The sequence below is a fragment of the Hemiscyllium ocellatum genome, chromosome 2, assembly GCF_020745735.1.
Source record: "Hemiscyllium ocellatum isolate sHemOce1 chromosome 2, sHemOce1.pat.X.cur, whole genome shotgun sequence".
NCBI classification, from domain to species: domain Eukaryota; kingdom Metazoa; phylum Chordata; class Chondrichthyes; order Orectolobiformes; family Hemiscylliidae; genus Hemiscyllium; species Hemiscyllium ocellatum.
Window position 1 is genome coordinate 110,418,735 of NC_083402.1, and position 26,455 is coordinate 110,445,189.

Consider the following 26,455-nt stretch of genomic DNA (forward strand, 5'->3'; position numbering starts at 1 on the left):
TGAAATGATTATCTTTATCTTTAATATTTTTCTCAATACAAGAGTAAATATATTCTGGTGAAGTGCCATACAATCCTGATTAGATTGTTATTAGAGAGAAAAAAAAGTGGCCCATTTTATTTCAAAATCAGTGAACCAAAGGGTAACAAAACAATGTACTTTTACAATGAAATTACAGAAAGAAAGATAGATGTAAATGTACTCACCCATGACGCTACCTGACCTTTTGGCTCTATTTTTGCCCTTCTCCTTGACATTCAGAAGATGGTTTATTAAAATACAAATTAGCTAGAATTTTTCCCCAAAAGTTATATTTTAGGATAAAGTATTTGACTAATTTAATACATGAAACATCATAAATACAGCATGCTTGGGAGACGTTGAGTCTCTAAGACACTCACCATCCTAATTTGGAAGTAATATTACCATTCCTTCAGCATAGCTGGGTCAAAATAGTGGAACGACCTCCCTGATGTCACTGTGGGTCTACCTACAGCACTTGGACTGAAGTGGTTCAAAGAGGCAGCTCACCACCTTCTCAAGGGCATCTAGCAACTGGCAATAAGTGCCCAGCCAGCGATGCCCAAGTTCCACAAGTGAATGAATGAAAACTAAGACAGAATATGTGAGGTTGACAATAAAGAGGAAAAAGAAAACCCTGTAGCCTTTCATAGGAATTCACAATCTGAATTCAATCTCAGTGATGTTTTGTAACCAAAACAGGAGTTGGTTGCATATCTAAATCCACTGTTTGCTCTGTGCATAGTTGACATTAATCTCTGTTCAGTGAAGGATCAGCCTTGAGACAAGGAGAAACTACATAATAGAACATGCTTCAAGCACAGTTTGCTTGACAAATGTCCCCATGTATGTAACACTTGATTGTATCATATCATTTGCATAGGCCTGCAAATGGAATCATGCAGTGTTAATGTATAGATTAATAAAACATTAACCGAGCAAACAGTGCAGGATATACTGTACAGTCAAAGCTCATGTTAACTCAGCAGTGGAGTAAACATTACTAATCCCTTCAAACTAGGTCACAATTTGTCTAATCTCAGTGAATAAGGACTTTGTCAAGAAGTTGTTCTTCAAATGTCATCCTTTCCTGTTCTCTTTTTATTATTAAGTTTGAGCTAGAATATACGTCAACTGCTGCCTCAGAGTACTGTTCAATTCCAGCCTTAGGTGACTGCCTATGTGGAGTTTGCACGTTCTTCCGGTGTTTGCATGCGTTTCCACTGGATGCTCCAGTTTCCTCCCACAGTCCAAGGATGTGCAGGTTGGGTGGATGAGCCTTTCTAAATTGCTCCGTTGCATCCAGGGATGTGCAGACTGGGTGGGTTAAACTATGGTAACTATGGGGTTACAGGGATAGGGTGGATTTGGGTTGGATGCTGTTGGTAGGGACAGTACAAGCTCAATGGGCCGAATGGCTTCTTTCAATAGGGATTCTATAAGACGCTGGTGAAGGCTGTTGATTGCTTGGAATGGTTCTGAGACTGGCACATAATTAGAATTAAAGGAAATAGGAGAACACTTTGTAGATAATTTAACTATAACCTTGCAGAGTTCCCAGACAAGAATTTGTCCCTCTGGTTTGGAAAACTGCAGATGTCACTCCACGTTTTAAGAAAGATGAGGAAGAAAAATTGGGAAGCCTAACAACTATGGTGAGGAAATTGTTGGAGTCTATAATCAAGGATGGAGTAATTGAACAGCTCAGAATTTTTTTAGTTAAAAAGGGAGAGCTGGCATGGATTCATGACATTTAGGTCGTGCTTGACAAACCTCAATTTTTTTTTGAAGAGGCAGCTGAGGTAACAGACAGGGGCATATCTGTAGAAATTGTTTATATGGATTTCCACATGGATTAGATAAAGTGCCACATTAGGGCCTATATTGGTTTGTATGTGGGTTAAACTACCAGAGGAAGTGGCAGATGCAGCTACAGTTACAATATTTAAAAGACATTGAGACAGATACATGAATTGGGAAGATTTAGAAGGATATAGACCAAACATATGTAAGTGGGACTAGTTTAGTTTGGGAAACTTGGTTGGCATGGATGAGTTTGACCAAAGAGTCTGTTTCCATGTTGTATGTTCATGAATCTATAACAATACAGGTTGTATGAGCGAGTATATTCAATAAAGTCACGTAGATAATAACATTTGTTCTTGTTACAGTTGCGAAGACCACATTTTTCTGCATGGGGAATTGGGAAAAGTACTGTTTTAAAAGCGAAGAATCATTGAAGGATTGTTGACTCCTGTAACAAACAAAACACACAATTTGCCTTGCTCTCATTGCAAGCGTTGTTTACGCAACTGTTCATTCAAACAGTGGGGGATTTCCAGCTACAGACAAGTTTAAATCGGAGTGCATAAACGGAACTTCAGCCATCAACATGTAGCTGACTGCTCTGTGGTATGATAACCAGATTTCAATGATAAAGGTCTTTTATCTGCCAATAACAATTTGACTCCTAGGTAACTAAAGACCTTGCTGGTGTGAATGTTTGAGTGAGAAGTCATTGGACCTCCAGGAGAGAAGGAACTGCCATTTTCCTCACCGGTAAAACCACTTCAAGCCTGAAGAAAGCCAGCTTATTTTTCCTTCATTAATTACTGTAAACTCTGGCTTCTAATAATTCAGAGACTCTATAAATGTGAATCACTTCTGCAAGCGAAATTTAGCTGAAGGAGGAAGATCAAGAAGCAGCCCATCTTGAAAAGACAAAAAGGTACAGAGATGATCAAACTGCCATCACAGTCTTTCTGTCCGCGCACAACACCCTTTTTTTTGTTCACCTGTCCGTCTCTCTGGGCATGTAGGAAGAGTTTCTATATGCACATTATTTATCTGTAGCTAGAATCTTTATTTGTAATAGTCATTCTTGTTAAGTCCAAAAACTGGGTTTGTGCTTTCTGTAAACCTGGATCTAAAACCCATGAAAATTGGGGAATTTTGCAGCATCTTTATAAAATCTTTTACGTTTATGACAATGCCAGGAACAGCAGGGCTTGATTTCCAGTGCAATAACCCAAGTGAGATATGTCACATTCTAATTGTTTCCGCTTTGGAATCTGAAGAAGACCATCTGATTGTGTGGTTAATTTTGCCACCAAGGGTCAAGTCCCATTGCAGCCAAAAAACAGGCCACAGCTGGGTCTACCACCCAATTCACAACAGCAGCCCATCTCCATTACGCAAAAGCTACCAGCCCAATCCAAAGGCCAACAGCTCAGCATTACCATCAACAGAAATATCCAAAACTGGGGCCAAAGCTTATTGGAAAGGGTCCCTCAGTACCAGAATATCCTCAAAGGCACTAACAGCTTTTTGCAGACATGTAGGTGAGGCAGACAGATACTAGAAACAATGAGTGCAGGTGATATGGAGTAGACTCAAACGCAGTGAGCTCTCCGGACTTAGACAAAACATTACAGTGGGAAGTGACCTTAATTACAGCCTTAAGTGGATCAAATGACAGCCCAGTGAACGGGTATTCCACTGCGGGTCCAATCGCTGACAACCTGCAATGATGGCAGAAAAAAAACAAGCTTCCCACCTGAAGACTTCCCTAGCCAAACATCCAGCCTTCCCACTGGCCTCCTAGACTAAAGTTCAGCACAACATAACCTGAAATTATTTTGGTGCCACCTTATGTACAGACAATTAGGAGTAGAAGTTCAGCACCTCTAGCTTCCTCATTATTTAATAAGGTCATGGCTCTTGTTTAGGTTTTGATTTCCATATGCCCATCTATCCCAATGACCTTTTATTCCTTGTCCACCTTAAATTGTTTTAATGATCCCACCTCAATCATCTTCTGAGGCAAAGTCCCAAAGTTGCACAACGCTTTGAGACAAAAAAAAACTTCTCTTCATCTCCATTGTAAATGGATAAAACCTGAAGTATCAAACTGTACCCCCAGTTCACCCACAAGATGAAACATCCTTTCCAAGTCCACCTTGTCAGGAGCTTATACACTTTAATTAAGTTCCCCCTTACTCCTCTAAACCCAAGCACAAAGGAGCCCACTCTGTTCAATATTCCCTCAAAAGACAAACCACTCATTCAGAAAACAATCAAGACAATCACTGAATTGTTGCCAATATACTTAATTTCTTCCTAAAATAAGGAGACGAAAGCTTACTCAAGATCAGTCTCACCAATCCTATATAACTGAGGCAGACCATCCTTGTGTCCCTCTCCTAATAAAGGATAGCACTTGTTCACCTTCTTAATTACATAATGTACCCAGTAACCTCTTGTGACCCATGTACTCGAACACTTAAATCTCTCTATGCCTCAGAATTCTGCTGTGGCTCTCTATTTAAGTAACACTTTGCTTTTTATGTAATGCCTCCAAAATAAACAACTGCTCACATACTCCATCTGCCAGTTTTTTATTCTGCACTCAACCTAAATAACCATCTTCAACCCTGTTATTTCTCTTCACAACAAACTTACTTACGTATCTCCGTATTGTCTGCAAATTTAGCCACCCTGCTTTCACTTACCTCATCCAGGCCGTTGATATAAATTGTAAAAGGCCGATGTTTTCAGATCAATGAACATCATCATAATGATTTGAATCAGTCAGTGTGTGGTTAAGAAGTTTGCAAACAGACTTTGAAATCCACAGTGGAGGTAACACTTACGCATGAAGTGTGTCCACAATACACCATCTATCGTATGGGTGTAAAGCAGGTCCATTATACAGACGTACTTTCCAAAATCAGGCCACCCAAGACCTTGTCAAAAATATGTTTTGATTGATCTTTTCTCAATTCAAATAAACATATTCTGACTTGTTTCTTGAAAACTGCAAGTTCCAAAATCCAACAGGCTGTCATAATGCTGCTGGTTTGTGAGAGTGTACACGTAGTGTAATTTAAAGCATCCCCACAATCATAAGAAAAAGAAATTTGGCAAGCATATTTTATTTGGAGATAGTACTCATTACAGTAAATTGCTTTTCAAAAATTGTCAAAGACAATTGGAATATAAACTTAACTTTTAAATAACATTCTGTTGACTGAGAATGAGGGGGGCAGGAATAGTTACAGGAAGGTACCTTATATTGAAATCTTCTCAAGACACATTCATGGAGAGACCTTGAGGATCTCTCATTTATTTTCTTATGCTACTTTGTGATAGGGCCTGGAGCTGAGGAATAAAATGTTCAGTATTTATTTTTGCAGAATGATAGTACACCTCTTAGTTGTGAATTCCATTTCACTGACCAAAAACTGAGGGTTTTGAAAATAGACTACAGTATTTCTTACTTATCTTTGTCACAGTCAATATGACAGGTTAATCTTGAACTCTTCCATAGTCCACAAGCAAATTCCATACTATTCTCATACACTTCAACTCCTCAACATTACAGTCAAATGAAAAAAAAGAAACAAGATAAAGTCCCGATGGAGAAATTCCAAAGTTCACCTAAAAGAAAACAATGGTAGTCTAAGAAATTAAATTGTTTGTTGTTTGATGCAAAAATGATACGCAGTAGCTTTGTGCTTTGTGTTTTTAGAAAACGCTTCATATCTGAGAATTGAATATTCGATAAAATATTTCCAATGAGCTGAATTTTTACTTTCCAGCCTTCTGATGTATGCCATGCATGATTCAAGGAGAAATCTAATTTATAAAGCCACAGGCCAATGTTTGTGAATGTGCCATCCTTCATAAAGGGGTGCAAATAAGATTGGGTTTTAGTGATAAGGACTTTAGTGTTTTGGTTACATTGAGATTGTTGTCCTTCAAGAAGCAGTGATTGAGGGGAGATTTGATAGATGGGTCCAAGATTATGGCATATTTAAATAACGTAGTCATAGAAAAGCTGCTCCCGTTAGTTGATTGGATAAGAGTGTGAACAAATGGCTATGACCTGGAACAGGTACTCCACTTCTTCCTTTCCCGCCGCACCAACCAGTACTCGCTTTTTCCTTTCCCGCCGCACCAACCAGTACCCATCCACTGACACCGTCCTTTGACTGACTGAACTGGTCCTCACCCTGAATAACTTCTCTTTCCAATCCTCCCACTTCCTCCAAACTAAAGGAGTTGCCATGGGCACCCGCGTGGGCCCCAGCTATGCCTGTCTCTTCGTAGGATATGTGGAACAGTCCATCTTCCGCAACTACACTGGCACCAATCCCCACCTTTTCCTCCGCTACATCGATGACTGTATCGGTGCTGCCTCGTGCTCCCACGAGGAGGTTGAACAGTTCATCAACTTTACCAACACCTTCCATCCCGACCTCAAATTCACCTGGACTGTCTCAGACTCCTCCCTCCCCTTCCTAGACCTTTCCATTTCTATCTCAGGCGACCGACTCAATATAGACATCTACTATAAACCGACTGACTCCCACAGCTACCTGGACTACACCTCCTCCCACCCTGCCCCCTGTAAAAACGCCATCCCATATTCCCAATTCCTTCGTCTCCGCCGTATCTGCTCCCAGGAGGACCAGTTCCAATACCATACAGCCCAGATGGCCTTCTTCTTCAAGGACCGCAGATTCCCTCCAGACGTGATCGACGATGCCCTCCACCGCATCTCCTCCACTTCCCGCTCCTCCGCCCTTGAGCCCCGCTCCTCCAACCGCCACCAGGACAGAACCCCACTGGTTCTCACCTACAACCCCACCAACCTCCGTATACAGCGTATCATCCGCTGTCATTTCCGCCACCTCCAAATGGACCCCACCACCGGGGATATATTTCCCTCCCCTCCCCTATCAGCGTTCCGCAAAGACCACTCCCTTCGTGACTCCCTCGTCAGGTCCACACCCCCTGCCAACCCAACCTCCACTCCCGGCACCTTCCCCTGCAACCACAGGAAATGTAAAACTTGCGCCCACACCTCCTCCCTTACTTCTCTCCAAGGCCTCAAGGGATCCTTCCATATCCACCACAAATTCACCTGTACCTCCACACACATCATCTATTGCATCCGCTGCACCCGATGTGGTCTCCTCTATATTGGGTAGACAGGCCGCCTACTTGCGGAACGCTTCAGGGAACACCTCTGGGACGCCCGGACCAACCAACCCAACCACCCCGTGGCTCAACACTTTAACTCTCCCTCCCACTCCACTGAGGACATGCAGGTCCTTGGACTCCTCCATCGGCAGAACATAACAACACGACGGTTGGAGGAAGAGCGCCTCATCTTCCGCCTGGGAACCCTCCAACCACAAGGGATGAACTCAGTTTTCTCCAGTTGCTTCATTTCCCCTCCCCCGACCTTGTCTCAGTCGGTTCCCTCGAACTCAGCACCGCCCTCCTAACCTGCAATCTTCTTCCTGACCTCTCCGCCCCCACCCCACTCCAACCTATCACCCTCACCTTGACCTCCTTCCACCTATCACATCTCCATCGCCCCTCCCCCAAGTCCCTCCTCCCTACCTTTTATCTTAGCCTGCCTGGCACACTCTCCTCATTCATGATGAAGGGGTCTGACCCGAAACGTCAAATTTCCTGTTCCTTGGATGCTGCCTGACCTGCTATGCTTTAACCAGCAACACATTTTCAGCTATTACCTGTAATAATCTACCTATAACAATAGTGGAAGCAGAGATAATCAAGGAAATATGGCTGCGCATTTGAGGCAACTGTACTTGCCAGGTCTATGGGTAAACAGTGGAATAAATGGGGCAGATATGATTACTTTCTAGAGAGAGAATGGACTGAATGGGCTCTGCCCTCATCAATCCTCTTTGTTACTTCTTCAAAAAACTCAATCAAGTTTGTGAGACATGATTTCCCACGCACAAAGCCATGTTGACTATCCCGAATCAGTCCTTGCCTTTCCAAATGCATATACATCCTGGCCCTCAGGATTCCCTCCAACAACTTGTCCACCACCAAGGTCAGGCTCATCGGTCTATAGTTACCTGGCTTGTCTTTACCGCCCTTCTTAAACAGTGGCACCATGTTAGCCAACTTCCAGCACCTCACCTGTGACTATCGATGATACAAATATCTCAGCAAGAGGCCCAGCAATCACTTCTCTAGCTTCCCACAGAGTTCTCGGGTACACCTGATCAGGTCCTGGGGTTTTATTACCTTTATCTAGACTTGAGGCAAGAGCTTCACCATGGCAGCAATCCAATAAAAAAATCTAACAGGGACCAATGGAATAGTTCATCACAGAAATCACTCACTTTTTGCAGCAATAGCTGTTGAGTTTTAAAGGTCCAAATGTTGGGGAAGAAGCCTTCCCCACCAAAGTAATGCAGTCCAGGTATTTGTACAGGCAGCAGGTGGCTTGACAAAGTAGAAGCAGACAAGTTATTTCCTCTTGTGGAAAAGTGCAGGACAGGGAGGGCATAATCTCAGAGTAAGGACTTGCCAGTTATGACAGAATTGAGAAGGAATTTCTTCTATCAATGGCTACTCAACTGTGGAATTCTTTACCGATGAGAGTTGTTGAGGTTGCGTCGTTACATATATTCAAGACTCAGATGGATTTTTAATCATTTAAGGGCTAGTGGGTTATGAGGAAGTGACAGAAAGGTGGAGTCAGTAGTTAACAGATCAGCCGCAATCTTACTAAATGGTAAAGCAGATTCAATGGGTGGAATGTCTGACTTAATGCACCTATATCTTATGGTCTTATGTTAACAGGAAAATTGCACCGGACTTTTAAGATTTGTTTATCTAGAAAGTTGAGTTAGACAATACCATTTTATTTCTTCCCTCAATCTTATTTTTCCCTCGAAAGTGGGGGTGATTCAGAATGATGCACAACTTTAATGATTATTGGCAGATGGATAGGCAAGGAGTTGGAGAGTTGGCATAAGGAGGAGACCTTGCTGCCAATATGATCCTTATAGACATATACTTGCACTCTTTCTTCAGTGATGGAATTGTAATATCTTCCCAAGGACTCTTGCGTAGAAAGATGATAGTGAAATGATAATATCACTGAACTAGTAATCCAGTAGTCTAGGCTAATGCTCTGGGGACAAACAGGTCGTTCTACTATAACATGTGTTTCGTTAATGTGCATTTGCTGTAATGTGACTCACAAAATGGGAACATTGTTTCTGAAGTGCAAACTTTTAAAAAGTGTTGGCTGTAATGTGATTACATTGTCAACACTTCAAGCACTGTTTCTAAAGTATGATTTTTCTATAGTGCAGAGCTTCACAAGAACACAACCATCATGTTATAGAACTACCTGTAGGTTCAAATCTCAACATGGCAGCAGTGGAATTTAAATTCAATAATTAAATTCGATGGCAAAACCATCATAAACTGTTTGTAAAAATTCATTTTTGATCACCAATATCCTTTGGAAAAGGAAATCTTCCATCTTACCTGTTCTGAACAACTTGTGAGTCCAGACCGACTGTAATGTGATTAATTTTTAACTGCCTTTAGACATGGTCATGCAAGGAACTCAGTTCAATTTAGGGCAATTGCAGAGGGTTGATAAATGCTGGCAAATGTACGCACATTCCATGGAACAATACATTTTTAAAAATTACTTTGTCAGGTACCGTGGCCAATTGTAGGTGATCCTGGCTGGATTTCCTCTCCAGCACTTCTCCAGGTCAGTTATTGTAGAAGTAGTGCAGGACGGAAAGGCAAATGTATGCTAATCCTCCGTCCCTACCCTCACTCCAACCAAGATGACAACTTATTACATCCCTTCATTTTTCTAACACCTTATAGGTTTTTAGGGTGGGGCAGCTCACCAATTTTCCTAATATTTGCCACCGATAATATCAACCTCAGATACCAGCAGGTTTCTTGTGGTAACTAAACCAAATGGGAGGTTGTCAGGATCTTGCAGCCTGGGTAACAGCAGTAATGTCTCTAGTCCATTCATTGAAATACCAGGCTCCTTTCCCTTCATAGAAGGGCCCATTACTCACCTTTCGAAGACTCTGGCTCAGTCTGAGGCATGCAATAAAAATAAATTTATCTTTTGTTTGATGGTGCTACCAACCTTTTCAGCTGAGTCCCTATATCTTCTAGGACTGTGAACTGCTGTAGGCTGAAGTGGATACTGGCAACAACACATGGACACCCGACACTGCACACTCTACAACCTCTTTTAGCGAATCTGACCCTTGGGCCAACACAAACATGACACGAACTTTGGAATATTTATATCTGTTCAGAGTGATATTTCTGCTATTCATAAACAGACACTCTCCCTGCTGCATCATTGAAGATGAATCCCATTAAGTAACTTCTAGTTGAAGTGCATTTATAAATAAGCCACTCAATCTGTGTTTTGTTTACCTGACTCTATGGGAGCTATTGAACACAATGTTGGTGTTTGGAAATTCAAGACCAAGCAATACATGCTACCAGAGAAACTCCTCCACAACGTTGAGAATAAATACAATGCAAACAGAATGAATACGTTCAGTTTAATAAACTCTATCCAGTGAAGAATGTGAACAGTAGTGTCACATCATAAGAACTAGTCAGTTGAAGCTACATTTGCAATCCTTGCAGGAATCGTTTTAGAATCTGGGACACCTAAAGTTCATCCTGCTTTTGTATGATATTAATATTTTAGTGCATTTTAGTCAGAGAAATATAAATGCAATACTGGGTCATAAAAATTACCAATTACATCATATTTGGATAAGATTCCTTCCTAGATGTTAATGGTCTTGTGAGGCTGGGTTTTTAAGTGATTACTAAGATAGGAATAGAGGCAGAAGGGTTTTCAAATGCCCAATATTGCCTGGCATGTTGTCTCTCACTACGATCCTGCTTCTTGACGATTTTCATTTTGAGAGGGATGCGAAGGTGTGACCATTACCCAGCACAAGTAGTGGGTAGTTTATTAAATGGCTATTAAGGTCACTCCGTGCAAAGAGATTTCAGTTGGTTTGTGGACACCTTTCCTAAAAAACACCACCACAACCCACCAGAGTCAAAACAAGTGCAAGGAATGGAGATGTGTGATGATACTATGGTTTTAGGAGGTGTATTTTGTCCTGGGTTAAGACAGAGATGCTGACAATTAAACAGTTTGTGAGGCTGTGTCTTTATTTTAATAGTTGTAACAATAAAAGCAGTCTGAATGGATGGAGTCGAACGCTCAAAGAACCAGGATTTCTAGCTTCAGTTTTCAGCAGTTGCTGGTTTTTGAAGCTGGATTTGGAAGTTCTCATACCTTTCTCTGTTACAGTGAAAAGCTGCAATTCTCTTCCTGCTGCTAAAATTGCATGTGAGACAAGGTATTTTACTGAATTTGCCTTTGTCAAGAATCTATTTATAGCATATTCCTATATTGGAGTAGTTAATTAGTAGTTGTTAACATGTATCATTTTGTTAAACATTTCAATAGAGTTACAGTTAAGTGAATTCTCATTTTTATTTTGTCTGTATTTCATCTGTAGTGTAAAAATAAAGTATGCTTTGCTTAAAGTCGAGTAGTTTTACCAATCAAATTGCATCTGGAACACAACGTCTTAAACTAACCTTTCCAATATGAAAACATGAGGTCTAGGTTAATTTCTTAACATATTTTGAGGTGGTTTGGTCTACGGTGGGTAAAAGGGAACAGTGCCATCTACCTAGGTCACTCACTGACACAAAGCCACCTCCCATGCTCTCCTCTTCCCCTTCCCAACCCTACTCCTCCCCCTCCCCACATTGCTATAGTTTTTGGACAGCTGCTGGATTCTCTGGGTATCCACTGGAGGTTTTAACATCTCTACAGATGCTGCATATCCCTATCTTAGTTCCTCCTTGTGGGCCAGCATTGTGCACCCACTCACTGTCCTTCTCTCTCAATAGTCTTTTCAGTTAGCTCATTCTACCACAGTAAAAAAAATTCTGTCCAACTTAAAAATTACCAAAATCAAGGAAACTTAGATATAAACAGCTACTGCAGCTGTCCAAGTAATAGAAAAATAGTTCATTATAAATACCAAAAGAACTGCAGCTGCTGTATATCAGAAACAAAACAGAAATTGCTGGAAAAGCTCAGCAGGTCTGGCAGCATCTATGAAGAGAAATCAGAGTGAACATTTCAGGTTGACTGACCCTTCCTCAGAATGGTAATTCAGCCCATGTGAATTGCGTTGAAATGTTTCCAAAATGTGTTAAAGTGTTCTGGAATGCAAGTTCCAACTTCAGTTCCTTTTAAGTATATTTTGTAAGATGTTGAAGTCAGTCTCTGACAAATTCACTTCTCCTACTTACTAAATGTTTCACCAGGAATTGAATGCCAGACTTTAAATGTTGGATTTTACAATTTGCAATTTTAACATTTGTCCTCTACTTTAAAGATTATGGCAACTCCAAATTAAACCCTGGCTATAATTCAACTATAACAGCCCACAAGGTATGTACTCTGATCCTATGTTCCTAGGTTGATAGGAAGAGCAGACCAAATGTGGCCTGACAGCTATGTAGACCTGATTCTCCAATACAGAATCCACTCAAATGCAGACAACTCACTGAGTTTGTAGTTTTTGAAAAATGTGTCCTTATGTTCACATTTTTCTCCACTAGATGCATGTTTCTCAAAGAGTAATTCAATTTGTACATCTTTTCTATAAAGGCTGTGCCTCTTTCGTTGGTGGTTCTTTAAATATTTGCAGTTCTGTTAATAAATAAATGTTCGACTCCCTGAAGACTATTGCTTAAATGATAACAACCAATAGATACTTGCTTAGAAGCCAACAAAGGAAATAATGCTGACAGGTTTATGTCAATCTGCTTCACATATTGGGTAAATCGCCATCCTCAGCACTTTACATGTAGGGAGGACAAGGTCAGAAGTCAGACAACACCAGGTTATAGACCAACAGGTTTATTTGAAATCACAAGCTTTTGGAGCGTTACACCTTCATCAGGTGAAGGAGCAACAGCGCTCCGAAAGCTTGTGATTTCAAATAAACCTGTTGGACTATAACCTGGTGTCATCTGATTTATGAGCTTATCCACCCCAGTTCAACACTGGCCCCTGCACATCACGTGGAGAGGATTCAGTCAAACAGGGACAAAAGCTGAAATTTCAGAAAACTGCTTCTAAATGCTTGCTGAATCAATTATGGCTGAACTGTGGATTAAAATTAATTAAAATATTTCACGCTCAAGGTAGAGTTATGAACGCTAGCTGCATGGTTGGTTAAATGGCATTTCAAGCATTCTGCATTGTTCCCATCTGATACTTGTTTACTTAGTTCAGTGAACGTTCATGGAGCCATACAGCATGGAAATAGATCCTTTGGTCGAACTAGTCCATGCTGATCATGTTCCCAAACTAAACTAGTCCAACCTGCCTGAGTTTGGCCCATATCCCTCCAAACCTTTCCTATTCATGTACTTTTCCAAATGTGTTTTAAATGTTGTAACTGTACCTGCATCCACTGTTTCCTCTGGTAGTTCATTCCACTCACTAACCATTCTGTAAAAAAGTAGCCCCTCATATCCTTTTTAAATCTTTCTCCTCTCACCTTAAAATTATGCCCCTAATTTGAACTTTCCCACGTCAGGGAAAAGACCTTTACTATTCACCTTATCTATGCCCCTTGTGATTTTATAAACCTCTATAAAAGTCACCTCTCAACTTCCTGTGCTCCAGCAAAAAAAGCCCCATCCTATCCAGCTGCTTTGTATTCTTAGGTAACCTTCTTCACTGCCACTATACCACCAATTTATATAAGTGATAAACAAAAGTGGACCTGTACTGATCCCTGTGGAACACCGCAGGTCACTGACCTCCAGTCCAAAAAATAACAATCTACCACCACCTTCTATCTTTAACTCAATTTTGTAACCAATTGGCAAGCTCACCCTGAATCTCAGGTGATCCAACTTTACCAATTAGTCTACCATACAGAACCTTCTTGAAAGCTTTTGAAAGTCCAAATAAACAACGTCTACTGTTCTACCCTCATCAATCTTTTTGGTAATCTCCTCAAAAAACTCTATCATGTTTATAAGACACAATTTCCCTCGCACAAAGCCATGCTGACTATCCCTGATCAGTCCTTGCATCTCCAAATGCATATAAATCCTATATTTTAGAATTAGCTGTAACAACTTATTCACTACTGATGTCAGACTCACAGGTTTATAGTTCCTATGCTTTTCCTTGCAGCCTTTCTTAAATAAAGGCACAACAATAGCCACCACCCAGTCCTCTGGCACCTTACCCATGGTTATAGATGAGATAAATATTTCTGCTAGGAGCCCTGCAATTTCCTCCCTAACTTCCCACAACATCCCTCAATAAACTTGTTCAGGTCCCAGAGATTTATTCACTTCCATGTTTTCTAAGACCTCCAAAACTTCCGCTTCTGTCATATGAACTGTCTTCAAGCATCAATATTTATTTAGAGATAAAAAAAACTGCAGATGCTGGAATGCAAAGTAGACAAACAAGAGGCTAGAAGAACACAGCAAGCCAGGCAGCATCAGGAGGTGCAGAAGACAACATTTCGGGTTGAGACCCTTCATCAGGACTGGGGAGGTGGTAGGGAGCTCAGAAACAAATAGAGGGAGGGAGGTGGGGCCTGGAAAATGTAGGTGGGATAGTTATAGGCGAAGTCATGTAGGAGGCTATTGTGATAGGTCAGAGGGAAGGTTGGAGCGTTGAGTTCAAAAAGAAGATTGACAGGTAAGGTCAGGTCAAGGAGCTGTGGAGAAGTGTAAGAGCTGGACATGGGATGAGGTTGGGGGTGGAGAGATAGTAACCTAGTGAAGATATGTTAAGGCTGGTTAGATGATGGGAGGAATGAATTCAGTTGGTAGCTGGAAGGAAAGGTTGGGAGGTGAAATGGAAGTGAGGAGGTAGGACTGGAAAGGGAGACGGAGTTGGGAGGAAGGTTATTTGAAATTAGAGAATTCAATGTTAAGTCCTCCGGGCTGTATGCTGCCCAGGCAGAAGATAAGGTGTTGTTTCTCCTATTTGTGGTCTGATTCAATGTGACAATGGAGGAGGCCAAGAATGGACATGACGGAGAGGGAATGGGAGCAGGAATTGAAATGGGCGGTGACATGTCAGAGGGAGGAATGGCCTCCTTGATCTGACTTTACCCCTCCATCTTCCTTCCCATCTATCTGCTCCACCCTTCCCACTGACCAATCACAATAATCCCCTACTTGCATTCACCTATTGCTATCCCATCTAAATTTCCCACCCATTTATTTGAAGTCCTTTTCCCTCCCCAGTCTTGATGAAGCATGTCGACTGAAATGTCAACTTTTCCACATCAATATTTACTTCTATGAGTTCTCCAGGCTCTATTCCTTTCTCTATAGTAAAAATTGTAGATGCAAAATATTAATTTAATAACTCTCCCATCTCTGAGATTCAACACAGATGGCCTCATTGATCTTTTAGAGGCCCTATTCTTTTCCTAGTTGTTCTTTTCCTCTTAATATACTTGTAGAATCTCTTTGGATTATCCATAACGTCATGCGAAGTGAATGGTTAGAAAATATCTTCTGTCAGTTTGATGTTTCACATAGTATTTACAGTGCATTTCCAAAAAAAAACTGATAACATTCTTCACAATGTCCAATAATTTTATCCATCAAATATGATAAAGCATATAAGTTAATACATTCACATTGCTGAAAGGCCTTTTTCAAAATTTTCAAGTCTTAATTCACCCTGCCACACAATCACGTTAACACTCAGTTTTAAAATTCTCATCCTTGTTTGCAAATCCTTCCATGACCTTTTCACTTTGTCTCTATAAACTATTCCAACCCTACAATCTCCAAGATCACTGTGCTCTTGCAATTCTGGCACTTTGCATATTCTTGAGTTTAATCACTCCACTCCTGGTGGCTGTGCTGACACCTGCTAAAGTTTAAACATTGACATTACAGCATGGAAACAGGCCCTTCAGTCTAACTCAAATATGCACCCAGATGTGCTAAATAAATCTAGTCCCATTTGCCAGCATTCGGCACATATCTCTCTAAACCCTTCCCATTCATATACCCATCCAGATGCCTTTTAAATTCTGTAATTGTACCAGCCTCCACCACTTCCTCTGGCAGCTCATTCCATGCACGCACTACCCTCTGCATATAAAGTTGCCCCTTAGGTGCCTTTTAAATCTTTCCCCTTTCACCTTAAACCTCTGCCCTCTACTTTTGGCACCCCCTATGTTGGGGGAAAAAGCTCATCTATTTATCCTATCCATGACCCTCATGATTTTATAAACCTCTGTAAGGTCATTCCTCAGCCTCTGACGCTCCAGGGAAAATAGTGCCAGCTTATTTAAGCATCTCCCTAAGGTTTAAACCTTCCAACTTTGGCAACATTCTTGTAAATCCATTCTGGACCCTTTCCAGTTTCACAATATCCTTCCTATAGCAGGGAGACCAGAATTTGATGCAAAATATTCTAAAAGTGGCCGAACCAATGTCCTGTACAGCCACAATATAACCTCCCAACTCCTATACTTAATGCACTGACAAAAAAGGCAAGCATATCAAACTATGCTGTCTCAAGAATTCCTAATGGAGGGCTTATGCCCGAAATGTCAATTCGCCTACTCCTTGGATGCTGCCTGACCTGCTGTGCTTTCCCTGTACCATACTCTTCGACTGATCTCCAGCACCTGCAATCCTCACTTTCTCCAAACTATCCTATCTAACTGCGACTCCACTTTCAAGGAACGATAAACCTGAATTCTAAGGTCTCTTTGCTCAACAATGCTTCTCAGGACCATACCATTACGTGTATAATTCCTGCCCTGATTCGCCTCTCCAAAATTATCTAAATGAAACTTAATTTGCCATTCCTCATTTCATTGGCTCATCTGATAAAGGTCCTGTTGTACTCTGAGGTAACCTTCTTTGCTATCCATGACACCATCAATTTTGTTAACCACACCTTCTATGATCACATCCACATTCCCGATGAAGGGCTTATGCCCAAAATATTGACTCTCCTGCTCCTCGGATGCTGCCTGACCGGCTGTGCTTTTCCAGCAATACACGTTTTGACTCTGACTTTCCAGCAGCTGCAGTCGTCACTTTCTCCTAACTATTTACATAAATGAAGAACAACAGTGGACCTAGTATCCGATCCTTGTGGCACACCACTGCTCACAGACCTCCAGTCTTAAAAGCAACCCTTCACCACCACCCTCTGTCTCCTTCCTGCAAGCCAGTTCTGTATCCAAATGGCTAGTTCTCCCTGTATTCCATGTGATATAACTTTGCTAACCAGCCTACCATGAGGAACCTTGTTGAACACCTTACTGAAGTCCATGTAGATCAGATCCACCGCTCTGCCCTCAACAATCCTTTTTGTCACTTCTTCAAAAAACTCAATCAAGTTATTGAGACACAATTTCCCATGGACAAAGCTATGTTGACTATCACTTATCAGTCCTTGCCTTTCCAAATATATGTAAATCCTGTACCTCAGGATCACCTCCAAGAACTCGTCCACCACAGATGTCAGGCTCACCCCTGTATTTACTTCCCTCATTTTGCCTTACCACCTTTCTTAAATAGTGGCACCATGTTAGCCAACTTCCAGTCTTCCAGCATCTTATCTGTGGCTATCGATGATACAAATATCTCAGCAAGTGGCCCAGCAATCATTTCCCTAGCTTCCCACAGAGCTTTAGGGTACACCTGATCCAGTCCTGGGGTTTTATCCACTATTATGCATTTTAAGACATGCAGTACCATCTCCTCTGTTATATGGACATTTTTCAAGATATTGCCATCTCCACAAACTCTTCCAATTCCACACATAGGCTTTTTTCTTGATCTTTAAGGGGGCCTATTCTCTCCCTAGTTATACTTTTGTCCTTAATGTATTTGGAGAATCCCTTTGGATTTTCCTTAACACTATTTTCCAAAGCTATATCACTTCCCCTTTTTGCTCTTCTGATTTCCCACTTCAATATACTTAGAGTCATAGATGTACAGCATGGAAACAAACCCTTCGGTCCAACCCGTCCATGCCGACCAGATATCCTAACCCAATCTAGTCCCACCTGCCAGCGCCTGGCCCATATCCCTCCAAACCTTTCCTATTCATATACCCATCCAAATGCCTCTTAAATGTGGCAATTGTACCAGCCTCCACCACATCCTCTGGCAGCTCATTCCATACACGTACCACCCTCTGTGTGAAAAAGTTGCCCCTTAGGTCTCTTTTATATCTTTCCCCTCTCACCCTAAACCTATGCCCCCTAGTTCTGGACTCCCCCACCCTAGGGAAAAGACTTTGACTATTTATCCTATCAATGCCCCTCATAATTTTGTAAATCTCTATAAGGTCACCCCTCATCCTCCAATGCTCCAGGGAAAACAGCCCCAGCCTGTTCAGCCTCTCCCTGTAGCTCAGCTCCTCCAACCCTGGCAACATCCTTGTAAATCCTTTCTGAACCCTTTCAAATTTCACAACATCTTTCTGACAGGAAGGAGACCAGAATTGCATGCAATATTCCAACAGTGGCCTAACCAATGTCCTGTACAGCTGCAACATGACCTCCCAACTCTTGTACTCAATACTCTGGCCAATAAAGGAAAGCACACCAAATGCCTTCTTCACTATCCTATCTACCTTTGATTCCACTTTCAAGGAGCTATGAACCTGCACTCCAAGGTCACTTTGTTCAGCAACACTCCCTAGGACCTTAACTTTTAGTGTATAAGTCCTGCTAAGATTTGCTTTCCCAAAATGCAGCACCTCGTATTTATCTGAATTAAACTCCATCTGCCACTTGGCCATTGGCCCATCTGATCCTGTTGTAATCTGAGGTAACTGTCTTCGCTGTCCATACACCTCCAATTTTGGTGTCATCTGCAAACATACTAACTGTACTTCTTATGCTCACATTCAAATCATTTATGTAAATGACAAAAAGTAGACGGCCCAGCACCATTCCTTGTGGCACTGCACTGGTCACAGGCCTCCAGTCTGAAAAACAACCCTCCACCTTCTATCTTTGAGCCAGTTCTGTATCCAAATGGCTAGTTCTCCCTGTATCCCATGAGATCTAACCTTGCTAATCAGTCTCCCATGGGGAACCTTGCCGAACGCCTTACTGAAGTCCATATAGATCATATCTACTGCTCTGCCCTCATTAATCTTCTTTGTTACTTCTTCAAAAAACTCAATCAAGTTTGTGAGGCATGATTTCCCATGCACAAAGCCATGTTGACTATCCCGAATCAGTCCTTGCATTTCCAAATACACGTACATCCTGTCCCTCAGGATTCCCTCCAATAACTTGCCCACCACCAAGGTCAGGCCCATCGGTCTATAGTTTCCTGCCTTGTTTTTACTGCCCTTCTTAAACAGTAGCACCCCATTTGCCAACCTCCAGTCTTCTGGCACCTCACCTGTGACTATCGATGATACAAATATCTCAGCACGAGGCCCAGCAATCACTTCTCTAGCTTCCCACAGAGTTCTGGGGTACACCTGATCAGGTCCTGGGGATTTATCTACCTTTAATCGTTTCAAGACATCCAGCACTTCCTCCTCTGTAAACTGGACATTTTGCAAGATGTCACCATTTATTTCCCTACAGTCTATATCTTCCATATCCTTTTCCAAAGTAAATACTAATGCAAATTATTCATTTAGTATCTCCCCCATCTTCTGTGGCTCCACACATAGGTGGCCTTGCTGAACTTTGAAGGGCCCTATTCTCTCCCTAGTTACCCTTTTGTCCTTAATATATTTGTAAAACCCTTTGGATTCTCCTTAATTCTATCTGCCAACTTCTACTGCCATTATGCTCTTCTCGGGATTCACTCAATGCCTTTTTGTCTACACCTGACAATGTGCTTCCTTCTTTTTCTTAACCAAAACCTCAATTTCTCTCATCATCCAGTATTCTTTACACTTATCAGCCTTGGCCTTCACCCTCAGAGGAACATACCGTCTCTGGATTCTCGTTATCCATTTTTAAGGCTTCCCATTTTCCAGCCATCCCTTTACCTGCAAATATTCAACCCCAATCAACTTTTGAAAGTTCTTGCCTAATACCATCAAAGTTGGCCTTCTTCCAACTTTAACTTTTAGATCTGGTTTATCTTTTTCCATCGTTATTTTAAAGCAAATAGAATTATGATCACTGGCCCTAAAATGCTCCCCCGCCTACACCCCAGTCACCTGATCTGCCTTAATTCCCAAGTATTGGTCATGTTTTGCACTTTCTTGAGTAGGTATATCCACATATTGAATCAGAAAGTTGTCTTTTACACACTAAAATTCCTCTCCATCCAAGCCCTTAACACTATGGCAGACCCAATTATGTTTGGAAAGTTAAAATCCCTGGCCATTATGAATGCTATCATTCTTACAGATAACAGAGATCTCCTTACAAATTTTCTTTTCAACTTCATGCTGACTACTGGGGGATCTATAGTACAATTCCAGTAAGATGATCGTCGCTTTCTTATTTCTCAGTTCCACCCAAAAATCTTCCCAGGATGTACTCCTAAGAATATTCTCCCTAAATACAGCCATACCAATTCCAGAGGGGAGGGGAGAGTGACAGTGCTTGACATGAAGGCTACTTTCAGTCAAGTGTGCCATCACAGAGCTCTAGCAAAACTGGACTCATTGGGTATCATGGGAAAACTCTCTCGGTAATTAGAGACATACCTGATACATAGTTATGGCTGTTGGAGGTCAGACATCTCAGCTCCAGGACATTGCTGGAGTTCCTCACGGGCATTACTGCTTGGCCAGCATTTATTGCCTATCCCTAGTTGCCCTTGAGAAGGTGGTGGTGAGCTGCTTTCTTGAACTGCTGCAGTGTACCTGCTGTGGGTTGACCCATAAGGCCATTACAGAGTGAATACCAGGACTTTGACCCAACGACAGTGAAGGAATGGTGATATATTTCCAAGTCAGGATGGTGAGTGGCTTGGAAGGAAACTTGAAGGTGGTGGTGTTCCCATACATCTGCTGCCCTTGTCCTTCTAGATGGAAGTGGTCATGGGCTTGGAAGATGCTGTCTGAGGATCTTTGGTGAATTTCTGCATTTTGTAGATAGTACACATTGCTGCAACTGAGCATCAGTTGTGGAGGGAGAGAATGATTGTAGTGCCAATCGAGCAGGCTGCTTTGTCTTAAATGGTGTCAAGCTTCTTGAATGTTGTTGGGACTGCACTCATCCAGGCAAGTGGAGAATACTTCATCACACTTTTGATTTGTGCCTTGTAGATTGTAGACAGGCTTTGGGGACTCAGGAAGTGAAGTTACTCGCTGCAGTATTGCTAGCTTCTGACCTGCTTTAGTAGGAACTGCATTTATTTGGTGAGTCCAGTTGAGTTTCTGATCAATGATAATTCCCAGAATGTCGATAGTGGGGAATTCAATAATGGCAACACCATTGAATATCAAGGGACAGTGATTTGATTGTCTCGGTGATGGTCATTGCCTGGCATTTGTGTGGCACAAATGTTACTTGCCACTGGGTCAGCCCAAGCCTGGATCTTGCCCAGATCTTGTTGCATTTTTATGTGGACTGCTTCAGTGTCTGGGGAATCGCGAATGGTGCTGAAAGTGTGCAATCATCAATGAACATCCCCACTTCTGTCCATACAATGGAGGGAAGGTCATTGATGAAGCAGCTGAAGATCCTGGAATTCCCTCTGTAATGGCCTTTTTGGGTCAACCCCAAGGTATTCGCCAAAAACAGATACCCGCGCAACTTCATCAACAGATGCCTAAGAGAAAGACCACAGAACGAGGACATGCCACAACCAAAAGGACTAGCCACACTACCATAAATCAGGAGTGTTTCAGAACTGACGGCCAGACTACTGCGACCCTTAGGACTCATAACGGCACACAAACCAACAGCCACGCTCAGACAACAACTCACTAGAACGAAGGACCCGATACCCAACATGAGCAAAACTAATGTAGTGTACAAAATACCATGCAAGGACTGCACAAAACACTATATAGGACAAACAGGAAGACAGCTAACAATCCGCATACATGAACATCAACTAGCCACGAAACGACATGACCAGCTATCCCTAGTAGCCACACACACAGACAACAAGCAACATGAATTCGACTGGGACAACACTACTATCATAGGGCAAGCCAGACAGAGAACAGCCAGGGAATTCCTAGAGGCATGGCATTCATCCGCAAACTCCATCAACAAACACATCGACCTGGACCCAATATACCAACCACTACAGCCAAAAGCTGAAACTGACAACCGGAAGCGGCAAGGACAGACCACTATAAATACCGGAAGAAACATCAAAGAAGCGCTTCGCAGGAGGCTCCAAAGCACTGATGCTGTCGCCTAGCCAGGGGACGAAACGTTTGCAACAAAAACTTACTTGTTAAGTTGCTTGCATTCAAATAAATGCAGTTTATCAGTCCTACCTCATTCTCTGTTTTATTACTGCCTACCCTGGCTGTTTGACTCGTTACTTTTACCAACTGTACCAGGCTCAAACTGATCTCTTGTCTCAGTATCTCCTTGGGTCCCACATCCAACAGGAAGAGCACATCACTTTACACCTTTGCAACTTAACAATCTACAGACCCAAAAAACAACACAGTCTTGCTTCTCTAAAAGCGCTGCTCCAGGATAATTTAGTACTTACGTTTTATATTTTTAATGTTTAATCAAAGACAGATCTCAACAAAACAGGTTCATAGTTCCTTACAAGTAAAATCAGAGATAGATAGAATAGTGAAAAAGGTGTTGGGTATGCTTACCTTTATTGGTCATATAATGTTAAAAGATTAAATTGTACTATCTCTCGGGATATTAGTGTAATGTTAAAGGGTTAAATTGTACTGCCATTGGGTGGGGGCGACATGCTTGCAGGAATGTGGATGATTCACAGTTCATTTAGGTGGCCATTTACTGCTGTTCTGCTGCTATTGTCAAGTTGAACTCTCATTCAGTCCCTTCCATTCAGAAATGCGTTCATAGCCATCCCCCGAAGCTAGGACACAGCACAACTGCATTGTCTTGGGGAATCATGGAGTCAGGAAATTGTTTGCTTAACGATTCCCCAGGACTAGGGCATTTACATTTGCATTATCTCCAAGGATGACCTCATTCCACCATTGTACCTGGGGTCACATGCTATGGGGGAGGTGGGAGTAGCCAGTGTACCTGTGAGTATTACCAACTTACCTTATAAAGGGGTTGTGTATTCTTTGTTCGGGGCCTCTTTGACCCCGACTTCACACGCCTACGAGGAGGGTCAAAGGGGTCAGCTAGCTTGTACAAGCTTTGATAAACTTTAACTGTTTGCAGAAGTCGGTGTGTGCAAATTGCATCTCGGGAAAAGAACCTAACAGTGCGAATATTGAGTATTGGAGTTGTGAGGTCATGTTGTGGCCACACAGGACATTTGTTAAATCACTTTTGGAATCCTGCATGCCATTCTGATCTCAATAGACAATAGGTGCAGGAGTAGGCCATTCTGCCCTTCGAGCCAGCACCACCATTCATTATGATCATGGCTGATCATCCTCAATCAGTATCCTGTTCCTGCCTTATCCCCATAACCCTTGATTCCACTATCCTTAAGAGCTCTACCCAACTCTTCATGAAAGTATCCAGAGACTAGCCTCCACAGCCTTCTGGGGCAGAGCATTCCATACACCCACCACTCTCTGGGTGAAGTAGTTTCGCCTCAACTCTGTTCGAAGTGGCCTAACCCTTATTTTTAAACTGTGTCCTCTGGTTCGGGACTCACCCATCAGCGGAAGCATGCTTCCTTCTTCCAGAGTGTCCAATCCTTTAATAATCTTATGTGTCTCAATCAGATCCCCACTCAGCCTTCTAAACTCAAGCATATATAAGCCCAATCGCTCCAATCTTTTAGCAGAAGATAATCCCGCTATTCTGGGAATTGACCTCGTGAACCTACACTGCACTCCCTAAATAGCCAGAATGTCCATTCCTCAAATTTGGAGACCAAAACTGCGCACAATATTCCAGGTGTGGTCTCACCAGGGCCCTGTACAGCTGCAGAAGGACCTCTTTGCTTCTACATGAAGCTATAGGAAGGACGTTGTGAAACTTGAAAAGGTTCAGAAAAGATTTACAAGCATTGGAGGCTTTGAGCTATAGGGAGAAGCTGAATAGGCTGGGGCCATCTTTCCTGGAGCGTCGGAGGCTGAGGGGTGACCAATGAGGTTTATAAAATCATAAGCGGTATGGATAGAGTAAATAGACAAGGTCTTTTCCCTGGGGGGGGAAAGGGGTGGGAGTCTAGAACCAGAGAGCATAGGTTTAAGGCAAGAAGTCTAAGATTTTAAAAAGGACCTAAGGAGCAACTTTTTCACACAGAGTGTGGTGCTTGTATGAAATAAGCTACCAGAGGAAGTTGTGGAGGCTGGTACACTTACAACATATAAGAGCCATCTGGATGGGTATATGAATAGGAAAGGTTTAGAGGGATATGGGTCAAATGCTGGCAAATAGGACTAGATTTATTTAGGATATCTGACTGGCACGGACAAGTTAGAATGTCAGGTCTGTTTCTACATCTCTATGACTCTTTATATTAAAAAAACCCACTCTACTCACAATTGTAGATTTATAAAAATAAAAGTAAGGTTACACCTTTCAGAAAAACATTTAGATATTCCCCAGCTGTGAGCTTCCCATACAGGTTTCTCCAAGGCCAGCTATAAATTTCACTGTTTGTTCACTTTCTTAGAACAAACTCTGATGTCCAGAGATATATGAAACCAAGCAGTAGAGGCAGTGCTATCTGGTCAGATAGCTCCACGGGTTTACTTAAACGTCTCTAAAATTCCTTAAGACCATTCATAAAATCTACTTCCAGAGATGCTAATATCTGTTTCCATGGCTTGGTGACCCATTTTGTTGGATAATACTCCTGTCAATTGCCATATACACATACATGTATACACACATAAATTGAGGGCAACCAACTACCACTCTCCCGATACTGATACTCCACCACAAGTGAGCAACATATTGAGAGAATGGTGATATAACATGACTCCATCACAACAAGCCGGGTGTGGAGCTGGCATTGAGTGGAAAATATGCTAAAGAGTAGTGGTCATGGGATTAGAAGGTGTTGCTTATGTAGCCTTGGTGAATTTCTGTAATGCATCTTTATGTATTGGGAAACAGTTTTTCCATCATTCAAGATGAATCCACAAATTAAGTATTTAATTCAGTTTTTCTATGTCCTCCCTAGTCAAAATATTTCTGGTGTGGAAATCATTGGGCCCATAAGGAGATGGCAGCAGATGTCTGGTATAACAGGCCTGACCATCATTTCCATGAAAGTGAGAAACAAAGGGCATTGAGACTGCTAATATTGATTGGCTTGCTTGTTTTCTGATGTAATTTTCAGTGCTGACTATGTCTGTGGAGGATGGTTTAGGATCAACAGCGTTATCCATGCCCATGAGGTTAATTATCAGTTAGGGTTGTTGAGAGACTTGCTAGTTGCAATTAAAGAAAGCTGACTGGAAATTTCTCCAGGTTCTGATCCCTTCAGCAATGCAAATGGGACCCCATGAGGGAACAGATGTCTGTTCTTCTTCAATCCAACATAAATATAATCAACTGCTCAGCTGCACAAGAATAACACACAATGTCCAAGGAGGTCTTGATACAGGGCACGTAGACTCCTAGACTTTGAGCCCTAGACACTGGGATTCGAGTGCCACTTATCCCTTGATGGTCATGGAAGGCGTCTTCAAAACATAATACCTGGGAGTCCTTCCAACCTTTCTACTGCAGGTGGTAAAAGCAGAAGAGCTTCCTAATCAGTGAAAAGTGAGTTATGTGGAGGGGACTGCTCAAACTAAAGCTTCTAGCTTCAGGCTCTTAACAGGGAAAATGAGCTACAAAAAAATGCAATCATGACTAGCTTAAAGTAGAATATTTGGTCAGCATGGACAAGTTGGACTGAAAGATTTGTTTCTGTGTTGTACAACTGTATGACTTGATGTGCTTTATCTGTCTCATGCAACAGGAAGAAAGAAAAAAAGGTGGTCACAAAGTGACTAATTGATACTATTTTACCCTCCTGTAGCTCATACCAAAGATGTACCAACTTTGATATGGAGATGTCTGACATTTGTAAATCACTTGACCTTGAGTATGTCTGAGGAATTCTGATCGGAAATACCACTCGGGAGATGCATTTATGTTTAGTGCTTGGAGACCCAAGGAATTCCAGTTGTCTGCATTATCCCATAAAATATCTTACTTTCCCAATTTGACAGATGTGTATCTCTGATGTTTGCTACAGAATTGTGTTGCATCAAAAAGGGTTTTCTCTCCAATGAAACTCCAAGGACCAGCATATTGAGATCCTGAGTTCAAGATCAGTGACTAAAGTAAGTTTCAAAACACCTGATTGACAGTTCAAACTTGACATCTGTTACCTCTTGTGAACAAATTTCTAAACAATACATTTCAATGATTTTGAATCAATCTTATTCTTATGCAACTTTGTT

The 26,455-nt window shown here is 41.9% G+C and overlaps 1 protein-coding gene across 1 annotated transcript in view; it reads right to left on the minus strand.

Moving 5' to 3' along the window:
• Positions 1-26,455, minus strand: part of chrna8 (cholinergic receptor, nicotinic, alpha 8) — a 198,210-nt gene that overhangs the window by 23,905 nt on the left and 147,850 nt on the right. The window lies entirely within an intron of this gene.